This window comes from Cuculus canorus, chromosome 8, assembly GCF_017976375.1.
Source record: "Cuculus canorus isolate bCucCan1 chromosome 8, bCucCan1.pri, whole genome shotgun sequence".
NCBI lineage: Eukaryota > Metazoa > Chordata > Aves > Cuculiformes > Cuculidae > Cuculus > Cuculus canorus.
This window is the reverse complement of record NC_071408.1, coordinates 14,207,846-14,223,174: the sequence shown is the minus strand read 5'-3', so window position 1 is coordinate 14,223,174 and position 15,329 is coordinate 14,207,846.

The following is a 15,329-nucleotide window of genomic DNA, read 5'->3' as shown; positions in this document are numbered from 1 at the left end:
ATCAAAGCTTTGATTCATACATTCAAGGGCTTCTCACTGAGAGAGAACTGAAATAATTTTAAATAAAATTCCTGGATATTGAATAAACACCAGAACAGTGCAGATGCTGGCAGCAGAAGCCGGATGGTACCTAGGCTGCCGCCTCAGCTCTGTCTGCAATGGTGGCAATTCCAGCTGCAGCAGAGAAGGTGTGGAAGCATCCCTGCGAGCAGGCGGACGAGCTGCCTCCCTCTGCCTGCTAGCAAGGCCATGCCTGCAACATCAAGCATCTTTTCTCCAGGCACAGTGTGGTGTTTGCTAATTACAACACATCTGTGTGTTGCTGATATACTTAAAAACTTCCCATTCTTTCTGTGAGCCAAAGTGGCCTTATGTTCACAGGTAGAATCAGAGAGAAAACATCTCCTTGGAATTAAAATGCACCATCTCAGCCTTTTACTCACCTCTCCCATGGGGCAGAGGCCCCCAAACACTGAACACATCCACAGGCCCCCGGCTATTTTAATGACGCCAGATAGACTCGGCTTACCTTGCTAAGGGTGTCCTCTGATGTCGCTAGAGTAGGGAATAACTTTCCCTGCACTAACTGTCAGCAAGAAATATGTGGATTTCCTTAAAATAATAGAAGTCTGAAAATAAAAGGCTATTGATTTAGGCTATCTTGTCAGTCACAGGAAAGCAAAACAGAACAGTATGTATAATATGAGGGGAGTCTGTAACAAAACGCGCCTTTGTTTCTGAAGACCAGCAGATATAGCTGGGTTTAATGTTGCTTGGATGGACTACGAGCTTCTAAAAATTTTGTCTCAGATAAAATATTTTGCTGGATATAAGCAAAAGCAAGAGAACAAGTTTTCCACCAGACCAAAGTAAAACGTTACACCAACAACTTAATTAGCACCTTCAAAAACACCAGGAAAAGCTGAGCAACGTGCTATGCATCAGGACTGAGATCCAGGGGCTCCTGGTACTTCTTGCACTCAGGTATGGCCCAGGTTCCTGAAGAGGCTAAACTAGTGATATACCTGGTTGTTTTGAGATGCTGCTGACACAAAAGGTCATCAGCCTTCCACATTTTGGCATGTTCTGCCACTCCCTCGCAGCCAGAAGGATGCTGCCAGCCACGCTGCTGCGTGCCACATCTTGAAGTACACACCCCCCCCCCAGACCCCACAGCCGGGGTGGGCACTCACTGCCAGCTTCAAAGCTGCAAAAATACTAACATCCATCAAAAAACAGAGGCATAAAAGTCCTTTAATAGCCCTGTATGGCTCATGCCATGAGCTCTAAGTGCTTAGTCAGGAAGTGACCTTTATGAAATTATTGTTTATGATCTCTCTGTGTGTGCCAATATAGGCACAAAGAGTATTCCAATTTATTTAAAAGGTTACATATCAAAACTGAATATGCAGTACAACTGTGTTATCACATTGTATACCTTTACACAGGAAAGCCAATCCTTGGCATAGATGCCTTCTAGGCACTGGGGTTGGATTCCCTCAGTATGAAAATCAGAGATGAAGTAATATGTTAACAAAATAATTTATTCATCCATTTTTTATTGTTTATAAATTGTCTACAAATCACTTAGAAAACTCCAGAAATAATCCCCAGCTTTAAATTACTTACAAATTTCTTCCAATAAATAGTATTTTAGCTTGCGGAATATTTGAATATGGGATTCAAGGTACTCAGCACCTGTGCAAGAGAAGACTGTTCATGCTGAATAATTTAGTTGTCTCAGTTTGAGAAACCTGATCTGATTTCTTTTAAGCTGTAGGACCCTCTTAGGATACCTTATGCATCATAAACAATCTCCCCTTCCCCTGCTGCTTGTTAGAGGCACTGACTGTGCCTGCCCTCAAGCCGGCTCTAGTAACTAGGTGGGAAACCACTCTCCTGCTCCAAGGGAATACCTGTGCACTCGCATGCACAGTTCTTTGCTTCCCAAGTAAGAAAATGCCCTGAGTCAGCCATAGGGAATGTACCTTTCACTGACCAAGGTAAAAGATGAAATCAGGACACATTTAGTCCAGCAAAATAAGTGATTAGACTCTTGTGCACAACATTGGATAAACTCACAAAATAAAACTAAAATATAAAAGTGTGTTTCAGGACTGCAGTTGTCAATAAGGACCTCTACTAGCTCCTGCAAGATCAGCAGCACACTGGGCTGGTGATTACAGGTCCAAACCTCGTCCAGGCTGGTCACCCTGAGCAGCACCTTTCTCTTGCTCGAGTTGGATGAGCCCACCTCCTCCAGGCTAACCTGGGGAGCCCTGCAGGTAGCTCCGTGAGCTGCCAGCATCTTCTCCTCCCAGGATCCCTGTGCATCACAGCTCAGGCAAGAACCAATCCTGCTGGCTCCATGGAGTGGCCAGGCATCCTTCCTTCCCATCCTTGTTTCTGGGAATACAAAGGTAAATGTGCCAAGCAGGGCATGCGTCATCCTCCTGCCTCGCCTGCTGGGAGGAATTTCTTCCCCCGCTGTGGAAGATCTACTGAAATGTCATTTCTATCATATTCCCTAGTAAGAATACTCTTTTCAGCTTCCGGTCTTCCTGCAACACTCTCAAGACTAAGCTTAAACTTGATATACCATCAGAACTGTTTTACACAAGCGTCTCAGGGACATGGTTTAGTGGCAGATAGGAATGGCTGGACTTGATGATCTAAGAGGTCTTTTCCAGCCCAGTGATTCTATGATTCTATGATTCTATGATCTTATTAGAGCTAAGGCTTCTCACTTGAAGTTAGTTTCTAATTGAAACTATGCATCGCATTTTGGAGTTCCAATGACAGTCATTGCATGTAGATCACTTTTTTTAACTTACCCCAAATTATCAGTTACTGCATTCATGATTATTGTGTCTTAAATGGTTATAAAAATGTCCAAATAAACAGCATTCTTAAAAATATTCTGCTTGGACTGAACTTGTAAATGACAATCTCCTAACAGCACAAATTCTAAGATTCACTTTACACTGAATTACAATGTTCAATACACTACAAAGAAATTCCTCAAATAGGAATTTGAAATCTGCAGTTTATTCTTTTTTTTTATATCTTCTAATTTGCTTCTGCTTCTTGATGAATGCTACAATTCACAGGGTAAACATTCTCCAAAGCACTCCATATAGCCAAAACCTTCCTGAAATTCTTTAGGTATTCAGACCCATAGAATAGATTGCAAATGCCAGGCAACACAATGTGAAATCTTATAATTAAATACATCACTGAAAAATTATTTTTTACAACTATATGATAAGTCTAAGTGAAAATTTACTTTTGCAAATATTCATGAATATAATTTCAAGTGCTTGTATTCGCTCAGAGAGCAAATTCACAGAGTCATAGACATGATCAATTTGGAGTTAATTTCTGAATTTAAATGAATATTCATAGACATTTTTAACTATTCCTTTAACTTTAATACACACTCATCAGCACTCATTTGCACCTAGTTTTTATTAGTGCAAATCAGGATTAAAAACATTGAAATTAAAAGTTAAGCATGTCTGAAAAATGCTTAAAGAACTACAGAATTAAGCCATCCTTTCTTATCTTCAGAATGGAATAAATCTAGCTTCCTTTTTTATTAAAATTTGAGAATAATTTGTGATCTTTTGAAGTTATTGTTCTGCTGTCAGCTAAAACTATTTATAAGCTTTGATACTAAACATTCTTACACATAATGGTGTCTCTTCCTCCCAATCCCTTAAAAATTATGCATCTGTGATACTTTTTTTCCTCATATCCTTGGATTCCATTTAAATGAAGTTTATAAAACTCTCATAAAATGGTCTATTTCAGGATGGTTTCAAATGCTACAAAGCTAAATATTAAGAATTCTTTCACTTATGAATAATGTTACAACATCAAGAAAAAGAAGGAAGATATTCTAGGCAATAAATTTAAACAGTTGCGGGTCAATGAGTTATCAAAACATTTTCCTAAACAGTAGCAATAGTCACATTTCACCAGTTAGATTATTTATAAGATTCAAGTTCTCATGTGACTGAAGAACTTGTGGAATATGATAATACAGCACATTGTTTTGAAAGGTTTTAGTCCTGGAACTTTCTTTTCTTCACAACATATGATTTATTCTTTCTCAGCAGCTCCTTATTCTCTTAGACTCCAAATTTATCTGAAAAGTCTGGGATGACCCCTGAAGCTGTTTGGAAAGATGGGACTGTATTAAAGGTCATATTTTCAAAGGTATTCTAGGTGATTTAGAACTATAAAGTTCTATTGACCTATAGAATTCAAAATGCCTTAGTCTAAAAAGGGCACAAACCTGGGACTGTTTGGCTCTTTTGACTGTCTTCCTAACATTACTTTGTCAAAATGATACACAATGACATGCATTGAGTTACATCACAAAAACTAACAAAGATAATTACATTGGAGCTAATTAGGTTTAACCACTATGATGTCAACAATAAGCCTTTTCAAAAAGCCACCGATAAACCTGATGCCCACCATCCTTGAAGAGTAACCAACCCATTTTCCATCCTTTCCCCAGGAAAGTCGAAGTGATGGAGAATAGTATCTTGAGAATATATTCTCCAATATCACAGTACTTTTTAGAAGTTACAAATGCATTATTGCAGTTATTGTTTCTATTTATATGGAGTTAGTTACTTGTCTAGAAAATAATATTCTGGAAACTACGGGCAACAAAATGAGAAACCTAAAAAATCCAAAATGAAGAAGAGAAGGGTTTGGTGGCTTTTTTTTTTTTTTTTTTGAACCATTTTTCTTATATTATCCTAATATCTAAAATCAATATTTTTCCCCCCTTCTTATTTTCTTCAGCACCCAGCTTCTGGGCATGTTTTATACGAGGCAAAGTGAAAGGCTTGGCTTTGAAGTCACAGAAAACTCACTCGCCAACTGCATCAGCAATTCATGGAAATACACATGAAGACATAGAGCAGAGAATTGGTACAGATCAGAGAAACTACACAAGCTGCTGTATCAGTTCAGCTTCATTTATTAAAAGGAATTGACAAGATAGCCTCTATTGGAGTCCCTGCTATATTACTTATAGAACAACAGGTCAAACTTTATGAGAAATTTCTGCTGCTGCCTTCTGTGGAAGCAAAGGTCTTTACTGCAGGTGGATCGCTTAACTCCCCTGAGATAAGGCATTCTAATTCTATCCAGCCTGATCGTTCTTTACGTTTTTTTCTTAGATTATGTTCACCCTTGTTGTAATAATTACTTATTATCTACAATTCTGAAAATACAATCAAAACATGACATTTCCTTAAATCTCTTTCTATTCATAGAACATAGAGACATGCATACATCTCCTATGCTAATTGACTAGCTAAGATATGCCTTTGTTGAAGAAACTTGTTTAACATAGGTTTTAATTCAGACTGCAAAATTCTGCAGTATTTGTTCCATTCATTACAAATAATTTTCATCTTTGTCCTCTCTGCTTCTTCATTCGCCCCACAGTCATTTACCCAACTGTGGGGTTGTGAAGATTGCAGTAGCTATTAGTCTACATGAAGAAACTGTTATATTCACACCAAATATATGATATGCAAATATACCATTGTAATTCATCTGTTTCTTTAGGCTAATTTATATTTTAATGAATTTGGTCACTGGGAATTGAAGTACTTTAGCTTCAAATATAAGAGCTTGTTGAAAACCTTTTGCTGTAATATATAATTTTCAAGCAGGTTTTCAGCCAGCTCAAATCATTGTTGAGATCCTTTATTTAGTGAACCAACACTTCAATAAATAAGACAGAGATACAACTTTTGTATAATAGCCCATAATTTTGTACAAGAGATATAGGGATAGCAGAGAAAGCTGTGCACTGCTGGGATAGTTAAACAAACTATTCTTGAGCTACAATGTAGTTGTTATCCAGGTTTTGAAATTTATTACAAAATGACTTAGTGATTATTTTGTTGAAGGAGTAGGGTTTTTTTTTTTTTTCAGAAGACAATTTAACTTTAAAAGATGCCATCGAGATTTAACAAAAAAAGTCATAATTGGGAAACAGTTTGGAGTGGCTCACATGTCAGCCGCAGGAATGGACCCACGGGAATCCTCACAAAGTGAAAGTCGTGGGTGTCCCAGTCTGGTGTCACCAGAGCTGATCTGAGGAAGGCCACCTGTATCAAGATGCTCACAGTTCTGAAAGAAAAGTAAACTGAGCGTAGTCCTTGCATTGGCGTGTGACACAGTGTTTCGGTGGGAATATCCAGAACTCACTTGGTGAAGCAAATTCAGGCACGAATAAAATTTCTTTGGGAAGGGATAAAAGCCTTGTATATGTCAGGTGTGGCACTGACTAGCCAGTACCTTCTGAATGCACACAGAAGCTTAAAGGCATTAATTTTCCTTATAGAAAAGCATCAAATTTCTATTTTACCTACGCTGAATTTAGTCTGACATCTGAAAAAAAAAGATTTTCTATTGGCAACACTCAATTACAGGAAATCTGAGCTTTGAAAGAAACCCCGCACACCACGGACATCTTGAAGCTTTTGTTCATTAGCTAGGGATTACTGATCTCACTGATGCTGGAAAGTCTGCAGTGTCATGGTCAAGCTACAGTCGTGCATGCTGGCAGTTGTTGGCTCTTTAAATAGATTGCTTCAGTTTGGATGGAAAGAACATGCAGATTCAAGATCGCAATCAGGAGGATGGGGAAGGACAGAATGAGATTAAGAGAGATATCACTAACAAACCTCACGCACTGAAAACAATGGCACTAAAATCACAATGACAGAACAATCATTTATGTCATACCAGTTTGAGAGAACATCGATTTAAAAGGTGTAATCAGATCCATTTATTGCAAGGACTAAAAAAAAAATACGGAAACTGTGTAAGTGAATACAAATCCATCCCTCGCTTTATTTTAAACCAGTAGCATAGTTTTACCCAATTAGAATGAAATCCATCTTATAAGAAATATCTAATTAGATATGGTAAACTTATTTTATTTTAAAAGAAAGACATTGATGACTCCTAATTATACACATACACGTTCTCTAAGTAAATTAGTTATTGTCTTAGCCGCCGCGTTGACCATGTCCTTATACAACAGTGTCACCTAGTGGTGCCCGGCCGGGCTTGGCTGAGGCTGGGAGTGGGGATGGTCAAAAAGAGAAAGAATAACACCGTCTTTGTCGTTTGGTTGGATAGATCACGTTATTTCACACAACAAGATACTTCATGATTTATTATGTTCATGTTAGCCACAGGTCTTCCAGCATACTACCAGAAGGCATGAGCAGGCTGATATTTGAACACCGGGAGAGGGAAGGGAAAGCCTGTCAGCGGCCAGTGCAATGGAAATTAGGGCTGTGCCAGCTGCTCTCTGCCACGTTAGCAACAACGACAGGTTTAGGCTGTTTCTCAGCCTCTGGATTTGTTCCCCGTAGTCCTTTTGGTTCAGATTTATAGTTTAGAATCATAGATTCATAGAATATTTTGGGTTGGAAGGGGCCTTAAAGATCATCCAGTTCCAATCCCCCTGCCACGGGCATGGAGATCCCACTAGATCAGGCTGCCCAAGGCCCCATCCAGCCTGGCCTTGAACACCTCCAGGGATGGGGCAGCCACAACTTCCCCTGGCAACCTGTTTCAGCGTCTAATCACTCTCATGGTGAAGAAATTCTTCCTAATATCTAGTCTGCCCCTCCCCTGTTTATACCCGTTCCCCCTCGTCCTATCACCACAAGCCTTTATGAACAGTCCCTATAGTTCAAGCCGGGGGAAGCTTTGCTTTCAACTGTGGGCATTCAGCTGGCAGCCAATTCCAGCAGGTATGCGCTGCCGCCCTGGCTGCGCCCCAGCCTCACCTTGCCCACAGCAAACAGGGAACAGAACCCATCCCTGCATCACTGAAGGAATTTGAGATCAATTCATGCATTCAAGTCCGCAGTCCCTCTCGTTGAGCTTCATTGCTCAACACCGTATGCTTCTATTCCAGAAAGCTTACTAATACTTTGCTTCCTATCAGCCAGCTAACTGTGCACTGAGTAAGAATACAGCGAGCATGTGCTGCCTCTGATTGTGACACTAGAGACAAAACAGTGGAATAAATTACATTTTACAGACCTGCATCCTGGAAGTATTTGTAATTAATGAGAAACAGAAGAAAACCCAACGAAGTGATGACAACATGCCCTAAAAGTAATGCATCACCACGGCCCTGAATAGCCTGTCATCAGCTGAGCCCTGTATCTACCAGTAAATCTTATTTTATGATAAAGAAGAACTTTATATTTTAAAACTAGCTGGAAGTTCTGGATAACGACACTGTGAGTATACAGTCTTGATAGGACACCTATTGCGGGCTTTAGTGAAAGCCATGTTTCAGAAGGCATATGCTTCTGAGATCCAATACTGATCACAACTATCAAACATGCACACCCAGGTAGTATTTCTCAGCTCCTCACTGTAACAGGCTACTCCTCTTCCCAGAGAAACCCTGAAGTCTGACACCAGCAATCTTGACAAATCAGACTTCACAAAATTGTCAAATTGTCAAGCTGTGATCTTTGAGATAACCAAAAAAAATTCAGATTCAACCTCAATTCACAGGAATGCAGTAGTATTTCCAAGAGTCTATTAATTCAAACGTATTCCGTGAAGACTTGAGCCCTTATTTCTTGAAAAAGGAGTATAATTTGGATCATTAAAAGACTACATTAAATTCAGAAGGTCTTCTTCAGTATGTTCTACAAAAAATTCACAATACATTATCCACAGATCTTCAGCATCCAGTAATTACAGCTAGTATTGCCTCATATTTAATATTTATCCTGATCACTGATGTTATGGAAGGAAGAAAGGAAGAAAGGAAGAAAGGAAGAGAGAAAGAGAGAAAGAGAGAAAGAGAGAAAGAGAGAAAGAGAAAAAGAAAGAGAGAGAATCTTGTAGAAATCAGCTTCTTTGTCAAGCTTTTGTGGAGGTAAGAAACAAATCAAGGGCTGGATTTTATGCACCAAATCTGGTCTCTAACCAGCATAGGGTTTTCCCTGTTCCCTGCTGCTGGATCTCATTTACCGAGCTTTTTCTCTCAATCCAGCATCCTGAGAAGGTCTGCACTAAGTCAGCATTCTTCGACTGGATTGTTCCAGTGATCAATAGAGAAAGGACAATGATTTATTTATAAAGCAGCAATGCAGCACTGCAAGAATTAGTTATTTTCTGGAAATGTTTCTCATTTTATGCATTTCCTACATAAAAGAATGCACAGTAAACTTCAATGTGATTTGCAGTGCAAACCACGTTTTAACTCTACCCCTTCAATTTTTTCTCTTTTGGAAGTATTTAGTGTTTTGTGTTTTGGTTTGGGTTTTTTTTTTATATTTAAAGCTTTTTGTATATTGATTTAGCAAGGAATAGGTAATAGCCATATCAATTTTCTCAAAGTGAGATGTATTGGTAGAAAAACAGTTTTATAACTAGAAACAGAAATGACTGATCTATTGGATATTATTAGCTATTCAGATTATATTATACATAGATTATATAGTTGACATATATAAATAACATAGGCAAGTTTTGTATTTTAGATATGCTTCAACTAACGTAGGCAAGGTTGCTAGAAGCAAGAGGTCCATGTCTGCAGTATAATATACTAGAAATTGATATTTTGCATAGGAAATAGGATATCTGTCTCGGAGTTCCTTATTATGTTGATTATCACATTTGGGAGGAATAACATTCAGTATTACTATGGCAGTTTGAGAAATAAAAATGTATCTGAATCTGCAAAAAATACAGCTCGTAACAATCTGGGCACACGCTGTTTCACAAAAATTAATGGGAAAGTATGTTTTACATCTTTAAAAAGAGATATTTTTTCCCCTTTTTGGGTTACACGCTTCTTCGTAATCATCATTTTGCAATATAATGTCAGAATGAAGCACAAAAGGGAATTTTTTTCCAACAATTGGAATTGCCATGGCAACACCCCAGATCTCAGATAAAGTTTGGTCCTGTACCGATAGTCACATTAGCATTTGTTTTTGTGCTAAGCGCAATACTGCATGTGAAAAGCACTTTGGTGCCTCTAGTTAAGTACAAGAAGGTGTAATTTGATTATTTCAGAAATGTGAACTTTAAGATTTTGACAGCTCCGTAGAAAGCTGCATCTTTAAAATTACATATTTTTGAAATGACACAAATAATCAAAAGAAAATTAGATACAGCTATCAATGTTACAGTTGTTTGCATCTCTAATCTCAATTATGCTGAATTTGAATAACTGTACACTGTCTCCTTTCTAGTGGCCCTCAACTTTCCCAAACATGTTAATCTTCAGTCTTTCTATTCACATACATATATATAAAGAAATGGATGAAATTAAGTGATTCCTTTAAGCTACTAAAGGAGACTATTTTTCCCAGATATCTTTTTGAGGATAATTTCTTTACAGTAACACAAAGAGCTGAAGGAAAACACAGACATTTCTCTTCTGACACTCCAAAATCTTATCCAAAATATAAGGAAATTAAAATCCTTTAAATTACAAATATTCTAACTGGGCAAATCTACATACTTATACAACGTATACACATAAACACGGTTGGGATGTGTTCAGGAGGGTTTTTTCCTGTACCACTACTCTGGAGGCTTGTAGAACAACCTAGCAGAAACAAAATATGGAAGGAGAATACATGACCATTGGACCTGAAACCTGATCCCTCCCTAAGCAGAAAACAAAACCAGAATATGTTTTCTATCAAAGCAGTGTACAGCTCAGGTTTCATTTACTGACTTTCTTAAATAGTGTAGAGACAAAAGCTTTGTTTTTTAAAAAACATGCTGGAAATATCTACAAGACAACCATAATCGCTCCCAAATAAACTGGCTGACAAACAAAGTGCCAAAGCGCCAAAGCACTTACTATAAATTTTAACAGTTCTGATGACAAAATAGTATAGAATGCAAGATGAGACTGAAATTCTATTGCAAAAATAAGAGATTTTCAGAAAGATTTGATTATCCATCCTTAGGCGAATGTCATGAACCATATAAACAAAGCAATGCAAATATGTGGTCTTGGTATACATACCCTGTAATATATACATTGAAGAACATAACAGGCGGTGTTTCTGGCTGGAGAGGGAGTAACTCAAACACAAGATCTGTGTCTCCTTTCTCTATAAGGGACAAATGGCTAAACAGTATTGGCTAGGAAATGATTTTCCAGAAGCACAACGTTAAACAAGAAGGTCATGGCTGTCACTGGAAAGATACTCAATTCTAACACATTATGAGCATAAGGGGTCTGCTTGAAATATATGCTGGTGTTTGAAGTGCTACTGTTTCCCTGTTCATATTACAGCTTCATAAGTCCAGGAAGACAAGCTTAGCTCCTCAAATGAAAATTGTGACAAGCTGCAAATGTTATTTAAGGGCAGAATAAGATTTTGGCCCGAACCAAAAGCAAAAGAATATGAAAAAGAATTAAAAAAAAAAAAAAAGCTCGGGGCTAGATACCGCTAGCTGCTACTCGCCCCAAGAGGTGTGCATTGCTCTTTACTGGGAATCTGGATGCCTTGATAAACTGGTGTCCTATCTGAGACACACAATGACCTAGAATTAAGCGAGGGGTCCTTAACCACTTCTGAGATCAACAGCCTCGACAGTTGCAAAGCCCTTGGCAGATACATCCTGCATGTCCCAGATGAGGTCCTGAGAAGCCAGCAATATGTGCTGCATTAAAACTAACTTAAACACAATGCATTTACAGTATTTACTGGTGAATACCAGGAAAGAGAAGGGAACTTCTTCCTTCAGTTCTTCAGTACTGTTTAACTCCTTTCTTTATCCTATTGATTTCGATTCAGTAGAACAGGCTGCAACCTTTAGGACACAGCCATCATCATTTGGCTTCACCCCTGCCTTAACATACAAGTTCTTAATTAAGAGACCTTTCTTACAGGAAAGGCAAAGCATTTATGTTAGTGCACATCTTCCACTCTCCCAAGTAAGATGTTTACTTTGTATGGGAAAAAACTGGGATCTCCTTGGAGACATAGGCACACTTTTAATCCACTTTTCTAGATTTCACAATATTAGGCATAAATTATTATTCCCTGTGACATGAGGCAATAAATGAGTTGAGCCATGAAAACTCAGTACTTTGGAGACTGTAAATCAGAACAGAAAATTCAGATGGAGCTGAGAAGAAAAGACAGACAACCATGTGACTACACCACTGAGTGTCTGGGTTTTTTTCTGCCTTACCTTGCTGCCCTACACTTTTTCTCACAGCTCTTCTTTGAAAGGAATAACATGTAATAGTAGCTGTGTCACAGGTAGCTCTCTCTGCAACCATGCAGTTGTGATTTTATTATGCAGTGTTATGTTTTAATAGCCATTTGAAAGCATTACTGAAATATCTCATTGCACATTATGATGACTCTTGTACCAGTAACTAAAGATGTAGTCCCCAGGAAGTGCCATTTATTTCAGTGGAGCACAGCTGCACTAGAGGAAAAAGCCTGGGGCACCCGCAGCAGCAACAGGGAAGAAGAGGGAATCAGCAGCTTCTGTCTGATTTGAAAGAGGAAACACCTCTTTTAAAGTATTTATTTGCAAACACCTTGCACAATTACAGACATTTCCAGAGGAGTCTCACATTTGTTCTACTTCTGAATTAATTTTTCTTCAGTTATTTTTATGATTTTTTTATCTTTTCCTTTGCAAATAAATCTATTCCTTGTAAAAAAGTTTAGTATTGAATATGCCCACACATGGAGGTTACACACTGAAAAACATATGCCCCTTTTCAACTTGTGGTTGTGCTTTAATGGAGAAAAAGCAGCAAGTCTTTGAAATGTCTTTCTTCCTATGCAAAAATAGCGTTTTCATTTTTTCCATTTTAGAAAAACATTACTGAAATGACAATTGGAAACAGTAGATCCTGAAAATCATCTCAATGAGGCTTGCTTGCAACAGCCACTGTAAATAGTTATAACTATTTTTGCAGAGAAGCACAAAAACAACAAAAATAAAATTCAAGCCAATTCCAAACCCCCCACTTTTTCCTAAAAATCAGAATTACATTTCTGATAACTCCAAATTTAGTAGGTTGGGCTAGGAATCTACTTCTTATGCTGTCAAAGTTGTGTGTTGTGATCTGGAACAGGTTACTTAATCTATATCTGCTCTTTTTCTTCTGTCTTCCTTAGCTGTCTAATTTATACAGTGAAATATCAGGACAGACTATAGACTCTGCTGCCAATACAGCACGTAGAAAAATGAGGCATGATCTTTTAGATTCAGTATTATACATTATAACAGTAGCATTGGAAACACTTTACTCTTTTACAATGCAAATAAGAATATCTTAGTTATGGAGGTTAGACATTCACATCACAGAAGCACATCTAAGGAAAAGCAAATATGTGAAAAAGACAGAAGACTCAATGCTGGTTAAATTTCACGGGGTAAAAATCTGCATAGTGCATAACACCCTCTGCATAGTGCATAATGGAGGGTATGGTGTATTCATTTATCTTCGAGTGTGTACATTTTCAGTGTGTACACTTTCAGTAATTAGAAAATAAATTAGGATGCCAGAGTTCTCATAAATAACAAAAATCATCATGAAGCATTTTTATCCTGTGTGGGATCAGGATATATCTGACTTATAATTTTATCTGACTTATATTTTTTTTATTTCCTTTATGTGATCTTAGGAGATCAAAGTTCAAACCACCTAGCTATATCATGGGAAAACAAGTCATGCTAGATTTTTTGAGTCATTAGCTATCTGCAGAGATTGTCTTAAGCAGTGGAGTTAAAAAACCTAAAGAGAAAAAGACAGAATATACCTGAGACTAAAAAGACTTTGTGGGTGTTGATGGAGGTATATGGAAGAAACAAGCAAGAACAGTGGATAATGGAAGATTGCTAGTGCAGGTAGTAGGCTTATCTATATGACAAATTGATGAAGAATGAGGAAGAAAACTATGTTGATTTAATGCTGCCAATTTGAAGCATAGGCTGCACAGCTATTTCAGACAGAAATACCAAGATAAATTCAGAAGCAACCCCTGCTCTGACAGATTAATAAAATACCAGGAATTATTTGAGCTTCTTAGAGGAAGGGATCACTAAAGAGCCCTTCGAATACCCAAGATATTACACATCAGAATAAAGGAACAGCTCATCCAGCCCTTGCCTGCCTGTTATCAAGAACATGCTTTAAACTGATAGCCAAGCTTTCCTAGCAGACACAAAAAAATACATATTAGAAGTGAAAAAGTAAAGAATAAAGGGAACACCGGCTATTGATACAATTTTAGAAAAAAACCTGTCAGTAGCAGAGCCTTCACACAGGACACCTAAGAAAGGCTTATCTAAAATAAGAAAAATATGCCAGAGTCTTCTGTTTTAGCTAATACACCTTAAATTTGTTACTAGTAACAGGAACATTTATCCAGATAAATTGAAAATCTAGGCTTTTTACACTTCAAAAATAAGACAAGCCAACTCTGTGTAAACATTTTCACCACTGCTTTAAACATGCTTATGAATGCTGAGCCCTCCATTCTCTAATCAAATATGAAAGACCACATTCCCCTGGTTCTGCCAGGTGTTTAATATATGGTCTTCATGCCCACTATCAACAACATCAGTATACCCAGTCATTAGAAAATATATTTTAGTACCTTTTAATCAAGAGCCAGCCATGCTTCTTGTCTGGATTTCAGAGTTTCATTTAACCATTTTTGTCCAGTTCCAGACAATCCAGCACTCTCAGAGAGACTACGTTGTGTCAACAGCTTTCCACTACTCTGCTCCAGAACCCTTTGGAAAAACAACATGGATTAATTTAGATCAAAAGATCGGAGTTGAGAGTTAGTTCTTTCCTGGGAGTGAAGCTTGCTATGGAAGAATGCCTAGGAAGTAGTAAGACTGCAGGGTAACATTAAAAATTAAAAGTAAAAAATATTTAAGAAGCTTTGGTGTCCTTCTCCCCCCCAAAGAAGGGAATACTTCTTTGGAATACTTCAATGTGATGGCTCACTAATGAATTATTCACAGAAAGGTAGGACTCACTTTCTTTCCCAGGGGTTACAGCAATGTCAAGTAAAAACATGTCAGTCTGCCAAAAAATACCAATGGTGCGGAATAATTCTACTAGAGATGACACAATCACCCCTATAATGATATATGCTCTTTTGATGAGTGTATCCTAGCTACATTCATACACAGGATGCCAGGCATTACCAATAATTTGATAATTAATTTTGGGAAAACTTAAAGATTAAACAAAATCCTCTGAGCAACTTCTAAAGCCATGTTTTATTTTTAATTTA